Below are 15,000 nucleotides of genomic sequence, written 5' to 3'. Positions count from 1 at the left end.
TACTTTGCTGAATACTTAGATGCATGCGAGCGTCATGACATAAATGCAAACAACTCTCTAGAAGCTGCCTGGATTGACATTACGGTTGCGTCTCAGAGACTTCTAGTTGCTTCTATGTATCGCCCGCCTGATAATATTACGTTCTTAAACCAATTTTCTTCTACTTTGGATCGCATATGGATGAAACGAACTAATATAATTTTACTAGGGGACTTCAATTTTAATCTGTTGCCAAAAGCTCAGGACACAGGTTCTTCAATCTGGAAATTCCGTCAACTTTTGAATAAATTTAACCTAAAGAATGTTATCAACAAAGCAACAAGGATCACTGACTCCTCCGCAACGCTAATTGATCTGATAATCTGTTCTGACATTTCAAAAATTTCTCACCAGGGTGTTTGTGACTTGGGAATTTCAGATCACCACTTAATATATGCAGTCATAAATCTCAAAAGGAAACGTCAGAAACCAACGCTCAAAACAGTCTATGATTACAAAAAAGTAGATCTTGACTCATTAAAAACGGACTTTGCTGCTGCCCCATGGAGTATCTGCAATGTCTTTGATGATCTGGACGATGCTACTTGGGCGTGGGAGTGTTTATACAAGGATATCATGAAATCTCATGTTCACGCTCGACGAGTAAAGATAAGAAGAGGAAGCCTACCTTGGATGAACTCATCCATACGTAAAGAGCTAAATAAACGCTATAAACTGCTTCTTAAAGCACAACAAACACCGAAGGGCTCACAAGCCTGGACAGATTATAAGAAGGCGAGAAATCACTGCACTAATCTCCTTAGATCAGCAGAGTCAAATTACTGGCTATCAAAATTTGACGAGACGACCTCTGCAAAAGATTTTTGGAAGACCGTAAGATCTTTTGAGGGAAAGCTAACAACTACAAACATCGGTCCAATTAAAGATAATTCTGGAGTTATTCACTCCGTCGACACATCAAAGGCCAATGCTTTAAATTTCTTTTTTGTCAATGTTGGAAAATTTCTTACGAAATCAATACAAGACTCTTTAATAAACTCTCCTTGTCAGTCTGCAAGAAATAACAGTGAAATCCCTGTTCTTTCTCTCTCTAACATAGCCCTTAACAAGGATCTTCTGAAATCTTCTCTGAAGTGTTTGAAACCTGGCAAGGCAAGTGGACCTGATGATATTTCAAGCAGGGGACTGCGCCTTATTGGAGATATATTTTTGGACTGCTTTATGCCACTGGCTCAAAGAAGTATTTTGGAATGCAAATTCCCAAGCCAGTGGAAGCAGGCACAGGTGAAATGTCTTCACAAGAAAGGGAGCACTCTCGACTGCGGAAATTACAGGTCGATCTCCCTTCTCAGCATTCCGGGCAAGCTATTAGAGAATGTTGTAAGCCAACAACTTGACAACTTCTTATATGGCAACAATCAAATCTCTTTGAATCAATGGGGCTTCAGAAAAGGAGGCTCACCTGAACTTCTTTTACTCTCACTAACAGAACGATGGCGTTTGGCCCTGGATGAAAGCAAGGTTATTGCCGTAGTCTTCATTGACTTTCAGAAAGCGTTTGATTGCGTCAGCCATACAGTTCTCATGGATAAATTACACTCTATAGGCATTAGTGGCTCCTTTTACGATTGGCTCCTAAATTACCTCGAAAATCGTAAACAATTTGAAACTGTAAATGGTTCTAACTCAGAATTGTTGGAAATAGATACTGGTGTGCCTCAGGGGTCTTTACTCGGTCCCAGATTTTACAGTATTTACTCGAATGATTTACCTGAAGCCACAACGAATGCTTCTGTTGAAATGTTTGCGGATGATACCACAGTTTTTTGTATTGGAAATACTGTTGATGAAGTCTTATCTAAAATTCAGGAGGCGATCGCCGACTTAAACAAATGGGCTAAGGATAACTTCATGACTATTCATCCTGCAAAAACCGAATTGATGTTGTTATCTAAATCACAATTCATCGGGCCCTTACAGAAAATATGTTTAGGGCAAAAGGAGTTGTCCTTTGTTTCTAAAACTACATGTTTAGGGATTCAAATCGACAATACACTCTCCTGGTCGCCACATATCAAATCCTTGAGCAAACGTTTTTCAGCAAGAGTGAAGAAACTGAAACACTTAAAAGGTCTTGACAGTCGCATCTTAGAGTCAATTTATTTCAAAGGTATCATTCCAAGTATTACGTATTCAATTGCATTATGGGGATCTTCAAAATCTCTTCAGACCCTGGAGGACATTCACATCGGAGCAGCGAGATTTATTTTTAACATAAAGAATTCTACTCTTAGCACTGAGGTCCTGGCAGCGACAAAATGGAAGTCTTAATCATACATGTACAAAAAGAGGATTGCAACCATATCTTATCAAGCATTTTATAACAGGGCTCCGGCTGGTATAAATTCTCTATTTATTAAACATTCTCCATTAAGAAATCTCAGGGACAGTCTGAAACTATACGTGCGTTGCCCTAAAAGTGACTTCCTTCGATCTTCCTTCTCTCATCGTGCGTCTATTCTATGGAATAACTTACCCATGTACTTAAAGAGCAAACCCAATATTGGTTCTTTTAAATCTGCTCTTAAAGAAAAATCTGACATTTTAGATAAAATAACATTTAATGGGTTACAGGGAATAAATAAAGATATTGTAAATTATATATATTAAGGCAACAGTCAATTAACTGTTGTTTATCTTGCTAGGTACTATTTTTATTTTTCTTTACTCATGGTAAATAATTCATTGGTTTGTTAATATTATTAGTTACTTTTTTGTAGATACTTTTTAGTTTGTAGGTCCACATCAGCTCTTTAGCTGCCTTTTTTTACTGACCTACATGACAAATAAAGTATGTATGTATGTATGTATGTATGTATGTATGTATGTATGTATGTATGTATGTATGTATGTATGTATGTATGTATGTATGTATGTATGTATGTATGTATCAGTCGATCTATTTTTCGTGCTCGATACCAAACATCAGTGCGTGTAGAACAACTTGAATTATATTTATCTTACTAATTCAGTACCGGCAGTCAAAACTGCTTTTCATTTATAGCTTTCAGCAAACTTTAAAGCAGCTTAGGTTTCTTTGCAGAAGGTATGTCGTCTGTCATTCCGATTTTGCGTTTCGAAGAAGTGGTGTTGGGGCTTTGTTGTGTTGTGGGACTTTTACTAGTAGTCAAGGAACCGAGTATACATTGTTCATTTTCAAGGAGTTTGGCTCTCAGCTCCTGGTTTGAAGAACTTGCATTGACAGCTATGGAGCAGGACTTGAAAATGTTAATGTAATTCTGCTTTACTTGCTTGGCATTAGGAGTGATGTTACTTTGGAAGGCCACGGACATGATGTTCTTTAATGATGCTGAGTGATCTTTCGAGCACGATGTCGTCGTGTTAACTTGTGACCTTTCGAACACTAACATGTACATGTATGATGCCGTTTTTACTTGGGGATGTTTTCCAACGTATTCAGCTTTGCCATTGTTCCACATATCATTGTACAAGTACCATCCCTCTCTGTACTTTTTTTCACTAACAAATACTTCGCACCAGAAATGAAAGTTGTGGTGGTATATAATTGCTGCCAGGTCATATTTATCTTTCTTGACTCTTAGGTGGAGCTTGCTTGACAGTCCTGGCTGGATGGGACTGTTTTCGTCCTTATCAAGCTCAATTACTAGAAGATAGGGATTATTAACCACGGAAGACGAGTGGGAAAGTTGACCTCCACAAACAGAGCCATCATCATTTGATCTTAAACAAATACCTCTTTGTGAGCAGAGAATATCCTGCTGAACGAGTACCTTTTCTGCCACCTGCACTGGATCATATGTAGAATCTGTTATATCCATTATGTTTATATTAGTGTGGTGGATGAAGTATGAACTGTGAGTGTTTACAATGTTACGGCAATGGTTACACTTTCTGCATTTGATGTTTACTGAATCTGTGATGAAGAGAGCATTCTTTTCTGGTTGTGACATGTTTGAACACAGAGCAGTAAAGACGTTGAAAATTCCTGCCATTTGGCAAAGTGGAAAAGTCGTCCTACCATTAGAAGCGTGATGGTGTAAATAGGTCCAGAGAACCATTTTACTTCTATGAAAGCTTCCTTGTCCACGGAGGACAATAGATTCGAGAAGTGTATCCATAGCTGGAGTGGTATGATCAAAGTGTGTTCTTTCCGGTGTTATTTGTCGTATGAAAGGATGATAAATGGATTCTAAAAAAGTGTCCAAATAACAGGAATTTGCCATTTGACCAGAGCCATATGTGTATGATTGGAAGATACTGGAAGATGGTGAAGAGGGATTGGAATGTAACTTTTTTTGGCAAGGATTAACTCTGCAGAGGACTTGCAGTTTCCCGCAGCCTTGGCACTTTCGTGTGGGCGTCCCCTGAGCATTCTTCGAAAACATATTAAAATCTTTGTGTTCCATGGCGTTTTCACTTCTGCAGGATGTTAGTGTTGTCAAGACAGTTGACTGGTTGCTTATCTTCTGAGCCTGTACTTTGAGATGGTCAAGGTGTGTGTTCCAAGTGGGTATTTTTCCAGCCTGTGCTTCACTCCAGAAACCTTTCAGTTGAATAAGAAGATCTTTTATGAACTGCTCGTCCCTTTTTACCAGAAAAATCACTGTTTTTCTTGGTGTCCAACAAACAAAGTGACATTTTTGTGTGTTAGTAGAGTACATTTCGAGTTGACACTGGGGAACATACAACACTGGGACTTTTCTATAGGGAAAAGGATTTCCTCCCATATAAGGACACTTAATTTCCACAACCGTATCACTGTCGACTATGCCGTCTGGAGAGACACCAAGCCAAGCAGCCCCATTTCGATCCCTTGTTACCCACAGTCCTGTCTTTTCAAATTTTTTACATGGCATTCCATTGATATAAGTAGCAACTGCATGATCTTCGCATATTGATCCCCATTTCATGGCCTCATTTATTGGCATTGTTTCAGTTTCGTTTGTGGAATCATTGGCAGGCATCAATTGTTTTGCATAAAGAACCATTTCTTCTCTTCCTCTCCAACCTAGAAGAAGGATAATAATTTTATGTTATCAAAAGTTATTTCTAAGGCCAGGATATTTTTTAGTCCAAACGCCAATGCTATACTGTTATTCATGATGTAATTTATCACTAGCATATGTTATATACCTGATTAAAAAAAACTTTGTCAGTAAGATGTGTAAACCATGAATGATTAAGCTTTTATGGGTATACTTTCATTAGCAAAGCAAATTCAAAGTTCTTTTGACAGAAGTTTACATTGTCACGAGATTCTTGTGCAGATTCAGATTCTTAGAGCATCTTGTTTAAGGCATACCTCTGTCTTTTTTGTCTTCCAAAAAAGCTTTTAGGTCCTATCGTCTGATTTTCAAGTGTGCATGAGTGATATGGTTATGCTCTTTTACTGTAGACAGCTCTTATGTCTCCAGCACAGGTGAAGTTATGAGGTTATCACCGTGAAAACTGGAAACCGTTTGACATTTATTGGAATGCATTGTGGCAAAAAGCTTCGATAATGTAAACATTTCTCAAAGGAACTTTAAATTTGCAATGCTAAGGCTATCCGTAAATACGTCAGGTCACATAGTTCAAGGTTTATACTGTACTTTTCAAGTGACACTGTTTTTTCATTCAGCTGTATTTTAAGGTTATTTACCTAATGCAACTGCAGCTTTACTTCCATTCACTTTTCCTTTCCTTGCTTTTTTCCATTCCTCCGTCCCTTGTTCAAACAATCGCTCATCATTCACTTTGTTAGTACCTTTGGCTTGAACTGGCACTAATGTAGGGTTGTCTTGCAATGTTACCTCATGTAAACGAAGCAGTTGTATGGTCAGAGGGTCACTGATGTCTCCCTGAAAAGAAAGGTTATTGAACTTAAGCCCTTATCAGAAAGTGTAAAAACTCTACTTTCTCAAGGAAAATGGCTTTTTTACTTAAAGGCAGAGATACAAGCACTTTTATTATATATCATGTAAAACAATGACGCATTTATAAATATATTTTTACCCTGCTTTTAGAGTTCTTTGATGTACACTTTGGTGTAGATATGGCAGCTTGAGATGATGTGTTTTTGCAATCTTTTTTCAAGTGGCCAGCCTGACCACAAGCATAGCACTGCTGCTTTGCCAACCAAGCGGGATCATGTGGAATGTTTTTCATACATTGCGCTGCCCAATGACCAAGCTCGCCACATTTGAAGCATTGATCAGTTGACTTTACAATTTTTGTCCTTTCTTTAACTTGCTCTTTTTTTTCAAACTGGCGTAGCATTTGACGAATTGCTGATGATTGCTTCTCATTACTGGGATTCAGACCGTCAACTGCAAGAAATGTCACACACCTCCTCTTGCAAATTTTTTTACTAAACAATTTAAAAATTTCTCCTCCTTGATATTTAGCATCAGGATCTTGATAAACATGAGTAAACAGTTCCTCCCATGCTGCTATTAATTCTTTGTCTTGTGGTACAAAATTTAAGGCATCTGTTAGAATGTTGTTGTGCCATTGTTGTGGAATGAAGTACTGTTGCCTCAATTTAAAATTCATTCTCTTCAGGAATTTAAGTAGGTACTGCTTATTTGCTTTCTCTTGAAGACAACTGACAAATTTGACCGTGTGTCCAATAATAGCACTGGGGGATTTAACAGCTATATGATCAAGGACTTGTCTAGCTTGTCTATACAGCTGTTCCTCATCTTTTTTGGTGTGAAAAGTTTCAATTTTTCTCTCATTGACTTCAAGACGTTTGATAACATTAGAGTCATATTTGGGGATGTCATGGTCTTTTGACATTTTTCCAATATTATTCTTTTTTCTTTTCAGAGGTACAGAAACAAAGTTAGGAGTTGCTAGAGTGGCATAGGACCCAATGTAAGCTTGATCATATTCTTTCTTTTCAGCTTGTATGAGAAGGCTTGTAGGAAGACTTGAATTTCCTTCCATATATTGTTGCACTGTTGGTTCCCCACCAGCAATTCTACTTCTTTGAAGACTGAAGTAATTCTCTACGTCATCTTGATTAGTTGTACGAGGAACTATGATGGTATCACTGTGATTTATTTGGAGGTAAGTTACACGACCTATAAATCCTCTGATGGAACGGGTGAGGTCATTGTACGTGTGCTTGGAGATAAATTTTCTCCAGTGTTCTTTTAAAGCACCTTTGTGATCTTTTTCTTCTTCAAGCAGCTCTGTATACCATCGTTTGAAGAACACAAGTACACTAATGAGTTTACGTGTCATGTCATCATCAATTGAAATGCTGTTCAAGATTTTAAAATATTCAGCAGCTTTCCTGATGTAGGTTCTTGTCATGAGTGTAGTGGGATGTCCATACTTGCTGTTATACAGTATGTCGTCTGCAACTTCCCTGGAGCATGTTTCCACAGCACGCTTAACTGACATCTTCGTCCGAGAGCCGAGAAATAGATGTTTTGATGAGAGCTTTGTTTGACCCCTCTGGGCCACATCAGCCAAGTGATCAAAAGAAATGTCATAATTGCTGTACTTGAGATTGCGTTTTTGAGATATTAGAAAGTTACGCAACTTCTTTATCATGTGGGGAGGGTCAGATAGCCAAAAAATTGGATTGTTGTTATTGAAAGGAGTTTCTGTCATCCAATTTGTGGAGCCATACTGATTAAAGAATGCTGAGCTGTGAGTTGCGCCATCACATACACCATAGAGCACTTGAACTTTCTTATCGTTGTTTCTACCAAACTTTAACTCACTTAGAATACTAATAGTACTCCATACACAATTTCCAAGTGTTTTTGCATTTAATTTGTTTACTGGAAAGCTGGCAACTGGCCATGCAAAGTCCCCTTCTATAGAAGACCAGAAGAACTGGAGGATTATTTTGGCGACTGGTCTGCTGGAGGTTTCTGTCAATTCTTCATCTGTTTCATTGCATGTGGAGGCTTCATCAGTCAAGGAATCTTCACAATCACTGCTTTGAAATATTTGGTATCCATTAGTTTTTTTGGGTTCTTTTTCATCTTTGTTGATCACTTCTAAAATATTTTCAGGGATCTCTAAGTCCTCAAAACCAACAAGTTGGTTGGTTTTAGCACATACTTTAATATCCTTTTTGATGTAAATCTCGTCCCAGTGGATGCCACCTATTCCCTTGCAGTTGCACGCCTTGTGAGTTCTTGTGAGAACAGTTTTAAGTTATCTGGTGAAACAAATCTGTATGGTTTTTGCGATTGCCTGTAGCTATTAACTGTGATGAGAGATGGAATTGGTAAGATTTCTCTTACCAAGTTATAGCCTCCCTGGCCACACTTTCTTGCTAGTTCTGCGCACCAATTCAAGACAACTGGATGGAAGCGCATTCCTTTCGGTTGCATTTTCTTCCCCAGCTTTGTAGGGTCTTTGCATTCAGCTTCTGCTTTTATTAGTGAGGTAAGAGTATCACATAACAATGCATATAGGACGGAATTTTCTTGAAGCAAGTTTTGAGAAAAGGCAAGGTCAATCAACGAGCCCAGTTTTCCAGATGTTAAGAACACATTTTCAGGCATTTTTATCAGGTTTTCTCTTTTGCTTTCATGTTCATACTGCTTCAAAAGCAAGCTTTGAGACTTTTTTAATTTATGAATGTATTCACCCATTCGCCTACATCGTTGAAGACGTTCCTCTGGTTGTAAGGATGTCATGGGTGTTTTTGAATTTGGGTCTGTTCTTCCATCATTTAAATTGGGTTTCACAAATACACGAGGTAGTTTCCGGATACATTTCCGCAGAAGCTGACTACAGGGTACACATCTAAATTGCCGTGCACTACCATCCCCACCTGACTTGGGCAAGATGACATGACAGTTGCTGCCATTCTGTAGTGTGCTTCGCACTGTCTCACAGATCACTTCTGTTACTTGTCTAGGGTCTCGAAGGGTGTGGGAGTTGTCTATGTGATACTTGGTCTTGTTCCCTTTGAATACATTGTTCAAGTTATAGTGCTTACAAGCAGTTACCCAGTGTTGTTCGAAAATACCACAACAAATATGTGAGTTCTGTAGTTCTTTAAAGGCAACAAGAATTTCCCTTGTCAAAGATTGCATTGTCATCTTGTGATGTGGTTTTAGAAGGTATTGTGTCTTGAAAGTGTTATCAATCACATCGTATTTTGCAATTACTGAGTCTTTGTGGAAATTGACAATTAATTTTTTGTTGTTTTTTACTTTCTCACTTAGAAGGTCATTTTTAGATATCATGAGCGAGGAATTTTTGACCATTCCAACAAAGACTTCAACTTCATTGTTTGTTTGTTCAATAATTTCTTCAAATACTTCTTTCAGTTGAAACTGATGGGCCTTTAACTCTGTTTTAGTGTTGCTTTCTTTTTCAGCAAAAAGTAATTTCCTTTTTGGCAGTTGCATGGTACAAATGTCATTTTTGTTTGGGCCTGTCTTATTTGATGACTCCTGGGTTTCCATTTTTTCCAAAAGAGTATGTAAGCTTTGTTTATTCTTTTCATATTTCTTTTGCATTTTCGCCATTTCCAGGAATGGGTCCCTACATTCTACACAGACATAGTTTGTTATCTTTGCTGCTGACATGGCAAGGATCTTGTCGCTCTTACTTTTTTGTTGCATGTCATACATATAAATTCTGTGATACATGTTACCGTATTTTCCTTCTGCGAAGAATGATGCCGGCGGTGATCTTTATTGTAATGGACATTGCATATCTTCAGTTGTGCAACCTCATTGTCACTTAAGTTGCCAAAAATGCCCTTTATCTCATAAAGTCCTTTCAGGGTCCGTATTGCTTTTGATGCATCAGTACAACAATTGCTGCATCCTTCCAAAGCACACTGTAAAGTTTCTAGGGTGAAAGTTTAAAGGAAGTTGGTCATAAAAACAGGCCGAGCACTACTAAAAATAACAGCTATAGAGACCAATAAGTGAAATTAATTTTTAACAAATTAAAGACTAATACCAACCTCCTCCTTTTCCGCCTACAGGATGCATTCTTAGAGTTGGCTCAGGGATATTGTCATTCACACAGAGATAAAGAAATGGAGAGTCAACTGGCAGGCACCGCTCCTTTATCCTCTGTTGCTCTGCCTCCACATCTTCATCCAAGACATCTTCAATGGTCACTGCGTTAACATCATGAATATCATTAGGTTTTACAGAGTATATCTGGATGTTACTTTCCAACAAGGGATTACATAGGTAATACAGGACCAGTTAAACCACAAGTATTAGAAGGAAGACATTCTTGTTGAGATGGGTTTTGATTAGTCCATTTTCGTTGCAATAATCATTGTATTCTGGCATGAAAGAAGATAGTGGCTGATCCTTATGTTTCAAGTTTTGCAAAGCCAGAATTTGCTGAATGTAAGCTACACCAGTTCAAGATATCTTTTTACCTTTTGATGATGTTATCTTTTCCTTTTCATTTGTGGTCTTGGGACATGTTGGTGCAAAAAGGTACTGGATGTCATGAATAGGGTCTTCATTGTCCTGCAAAGACTTTTCAGAAATGTTGCATATAATTATTTTAGTTATAGTTTTATTGTTCCAATGCAAATGAGGCTGTCACTAAGATTGCAAGTAGCTAGGTGTATGCAGTTAGAAGATATTGTTGAACAAACAGGAATTAATTTTGGTTTTGTTTTTTGTCTTGTTTTGTATGAACGTTGGCAGGGGTCATGCTCATAGTAACCCCACAGTCCTTAGTGACAGCCCTATGCGTAGTTTCATGTTCATTTTGTAGCATTTTCTCCCATACATGTACTTGTCTGATAAAGAGCTAAAATTAGTTCGTTTCTTGACTCAAGAAGTTTACATATAGTTACTGTCATTGAATTGTCTTCAAAAAATATAGTTCAGTATGGTTTCCTGATATCCATGTGAACATAATAATATATAATTGCAGCTATACCTGGTATATTTCATTATTGATTGATTATTGTTATTAATTTTTTTCACTTTTTTTGGTACCTTTGATTGCTTCCTATAGACAAGTGGTTCTTGTTTGTATAACCTCTTGATATTGTAAATCACTTTTTGACCTTTCAATGTAAGACTTTTCTCTGTTTTGTTTAAATTTGAGGATCTTTTTTCTTTTTCTCTCCAGCACTTTTTTTCTCTGTAATGAACCAAAAAAAAGAGTATTTATTGCTCCATTCAACTTGTAACCATGTGGATGCAAAATGTATCACTGGATAATGGTCTAACATTTTGCTTTTCAACCCACTGACCTTAACATCATTAGTATCTGGAGGGTTGAATTTTCTCAGGTCCTTGACTTGTCTAACTGTTTTTCTCCTGACAACTTTTCTTTGTTTACAAATATTGTAATGCACTATTGCCTAAAAAATTAAACGGCGTATCAGTAATGTAATTTTTGTGAGCTTTATATGTAGCTACTGTGTTATTTTAATGGGTTCCAGAAGTTTCAAGGCATAATAAATTATAATTATTCATTGAAACAGTTCCTCTCAGTGCTCATTGTTGAAGTAAGGAGGTGAAGTGTCCTTATCAGTACGTTTTATTATTCATTTTTTCAATGAACGCTTGTACTTATATCGTAGTCTGAGACAAAAAAAATTCGTGAAGTGCCTTATTTCAATATGCGGACCCCGTGGAAACAGGAGTCGCTGACTATCACGCGTCAAATCATTTTTTTTACTTTGCCGTGGAAGAGTTAAAGAAAAATCTCTTTTGTAGTGGTTATTCGTACCTTTCCTAATTTAAACATTCTTAAGACGATCCCTGCCTAAGTTAGAGTATAAATCGTCGAATAAAAGCTCTGAATATCACTTGATATTTCAGATATATTTTTATTTTATACAGTATATATATAAAAAAAATGTCGAAAATTACTCACCAAACTGATGTACCGATCTTGAAGCTCATTTCCAGGTATGTAAGTTCTTTGCTCTTCTTTCTATGAAGCCAATTTATGTATAAGGGATTGCTTTATTTTACTCAGTATTAAAAGGTAGCTTGCGTCAAAAGTGGCGTCAGTCCATTTGGTTAATTACGCATCGCTACTTTTTTTTTTTTACAACTTTTAGGCGTTTAAAGAGCCATCAAACGGCTTTCATCTGCAATACATTACCGATTCCTGTTGTTTTATTCTCACTGACTCCAATTTTTTTTCGTAGATATCTTTTTTGGTTTAATTAGGTGGTGTTTCCCTTCTCTTTTTCTCGGCCGTCACGCAATGCACCTCCAGAAAGCAGTGTTTAAAGCCACTGATCATTTTTAAGAAATGGTTACAAGAAAGAATTTTTGTAAAATTGGAAAGAGTTTATACCCCCAAGTGTTATGTTTTTGTCGCTAAGTGAGATATTTCAGGGATCGTGAGATATGGGTCGTGAAAGGTGAACTTCATCTTGATTTGTGTCGATCGACCGAAGCGACCAAGTACTCGTTTCAGTCCTACCACCGATTGGTTTTTTTATTTTGGGGACAAAAAGCTATCGAGAATACTTCTTAATATGGAGAACGGGACATACCTTTCGATTTGTCATTGCTTCACTCTGTTGATTTACGAGAAATTAATCTGTAAGTAATGGGGAGGTAGCCATTTGTTTACCTTTCTTTAAACTTCCCGGGCCGGCTTGAACGTGACGTCACGATGGCCCGACACATCGGATTTTCATTCGCCAATATCTCCTCTAGTGCCCAGGCCTAAGTTTATGACTCCCTCCTGGAAATGGGCAACCATCCAAGTCATGACACAACTTTTAACCGCTGACCTCCATTTAGACAAAACTTAGGATATTGCAGTCTCGTTTTCCCATGTAGTTTACCTAGAAATGGAGCAATTTCTTCCAATAATTGGAAATAAATCTCGCAAAAGTGATTGGAACTCACGGGTTTGGCTACAGACTAGAGTTTTTCAAGGGATCTAAGGCCTGGGTCAAAGGTATGTTATGAGTTATATGAATGATTGGCAATATCTCTTGCTAGGAGACCCAGAACAAAATGAATTATTCCCCAAAAGTAAATCTTGAGGTTTTCTTGCGCATTAACGTTTAATATATAGATTTAGCCAGGGCTAGAAGCGAAGCTTCCATTAATAAATTTATAATTTAAATTAAACAATAAACTTGTAATCTACAAATCAGTTAAGTTAAGGGCACATTAAGGTGACTTTTAAGGGAAAGAGAGAAACATCTTACATCGAGTTGATAGCCTTATATGTACACACAAAAAATAGCAAGCATCTTCAATCACATGCAAGAGCCACAATGGCTCTCGATCACAGTAGATTAGGCCTCGAAAACAAATTCTTGGAAAACAAATCAGGCCGAATTTTTTTGCGTTCGACAGGTTTACTTTACAAATTCTTGTCAACAAATCTGGGGGTGTGTAAACCAACCTTTTATACTCTTTATACATCACATCTGAGGTGAAACAGTACTATTTATCATACAGACCTCGGACAGAATGCGGCGTTTTAAAATTTTTCAAGACAAATTATACTTAGTCAACATTCAGGACGATCAATCGTGGGCTTTTAGCGAAAGCGTTCAAAAAATTTCCAAAATCACCCATACGGCCAGCCGGTTGTCATTTCTAGTGCGAGCTGTCAGTGTGGTCGAGTGTTTGAATGAACTTTAACAGAGTTACGCTTCAACATAATAACGAATTTATTATTATTGTTTTTTGTTATTTAATGATTTCAGTTATAACAATGTGTAATCTTGTAAAGGGTTTAATACGCGCGACATTTTTGGGTACTCCTGCAAGCGATGTTCATGAACGATGAAGACAAACGGCACGTACAAGCGATTAAAATTGCAAGAAAGCCTGGACTACTAACAATTATTATTATTCATTCAAAATATTTCCCCGATTCTGATTGGCTAAACGCACACTTAATTCACCATAACCAGTTACTGATGACCAATTTGTAAGAATTTTGTGTTTAACGAGGAAATGACGTCAAAAATGCAGCGTTCTTGCAATTAATGCACCGTTAACCGAGAAGACCTGGGGACGAGGTTAAGTTGTTTTGGTTATGAAAACAAAAAAATGGCGGACATTTCACTCGTTTCAAGAGTAAGAACTAGGCGAAATTATAGCTAAAAACATGGCAAGAACAGCAAGAACACAACTCGAAGGGCGATATCTGCTATTTGGAGAACATTTGCGGAGCTGAAAAACCCTAAACGTGCACTATCGAAGGTGAACTTAACATCGATGAAGATAAGCATGTTTTAGCTTTGTTTTTAAACTAGGAATTATTTTGAATGAATAATAAAACAATTATTGAACTCGGCCTTCGTATCATATGAAGAATTACGGAGATCTGGAAGGGTGATATCCGCCTCGGCCTACGGCCTGGACGGATAACACCCTCCTCGATCTCCATAATTCTTCATAAGATACTCAGCCTCATTCATTAATTGTTAAACAAAAGAAATATAATTCGATGAAACATTTACAGAGACAACAATTTTCATTCACAAAGACAGGTATTAAAGTGTCTCTAAAAATCCTGAGTCTTTAAGCGTAAAGCTTAAGCTTAAGTTAATTATGTTTTACTTTAAGCCGGCCTCCCGGTGTTTGCTTTTTTCAAAGATGAACTCCTCGAAGCAAGAAAATCGCTCAAAGGTTTCTTTCTACAGCCAAATTTATAACTAAATAATCTTCGGAACGTTTTCTTTTTATTTGCGGTGAGAAAATATATCTGAAGGCCTTTTAATGTTCTGTAAGCTTATATCAAACCTGATACTAGGTCAGATCATTGACGCAAATCTTACAAACGTGCATAAACCTGCCGCATAAACTATGCTCGACTTCATGAAATTAGATATAACAAAAACAAACATCAAATACAAAAATTACTCAGGCTTACCATTCCAGATTCAGTTCCTGAAAGCTATCAAGGAAGGCCACAGTTGCTTGAGAATTTTAAACCCTCTTACGCATTTTTAACAGAATGTGGGTAACCCGAAGGAAATATGGAGCACAATCAATGAGTTAACATATCGTAAGTGCA

The 15,000-nt window shown here is 37.4% G+C and overlaps 1 long non-coding RNA gene across 1 annotated transcript in view; it reads left to right on the top strand.

Annotated features, from left to right (window-relative positions):
• The window catches only part of LOC140921565 (uncharacterized), a 12,842-nt gene extending 953 nt beyond the window's left edge, over nt 1-11,889 (top strand). The window contains exons 2-4 of the long non-coding RNA XR_012164025.1: nt 3,624-4,535; nt 9,380-9,484; nt 9,998-11,889. This is a non-coding gene — a long non-coding RNA (uncharacterized lncRNA). The remainder of the gene's footprint in view (nt 1-3,623; nt 4,536-9,379; nt 9,485-9,997) is intronic.
• The last annotated feature ends 3,111 nt before the right edge of the window (nt 11,890-15,000 follow it).

The sequence above is a fragment of the Porites lutea genome, chromosome 12, assembly GCF_958299795.1.
Source record: "Porites lutea chromosome 12, jaPorLute2.1, whole genome shotgun sequence".
Classification (NCBI taxonomy): domain Eukaryota; kingdom Metazoa; phylum Cnidaria; class Anthozoa; order Scleractinia; family Poritidae; genus Porites; species Porites lutea.
Note: the sequence above shows the minus strand (reverse complement) of the source record. Positions and strands in the feature narration are given on the sequence as shown.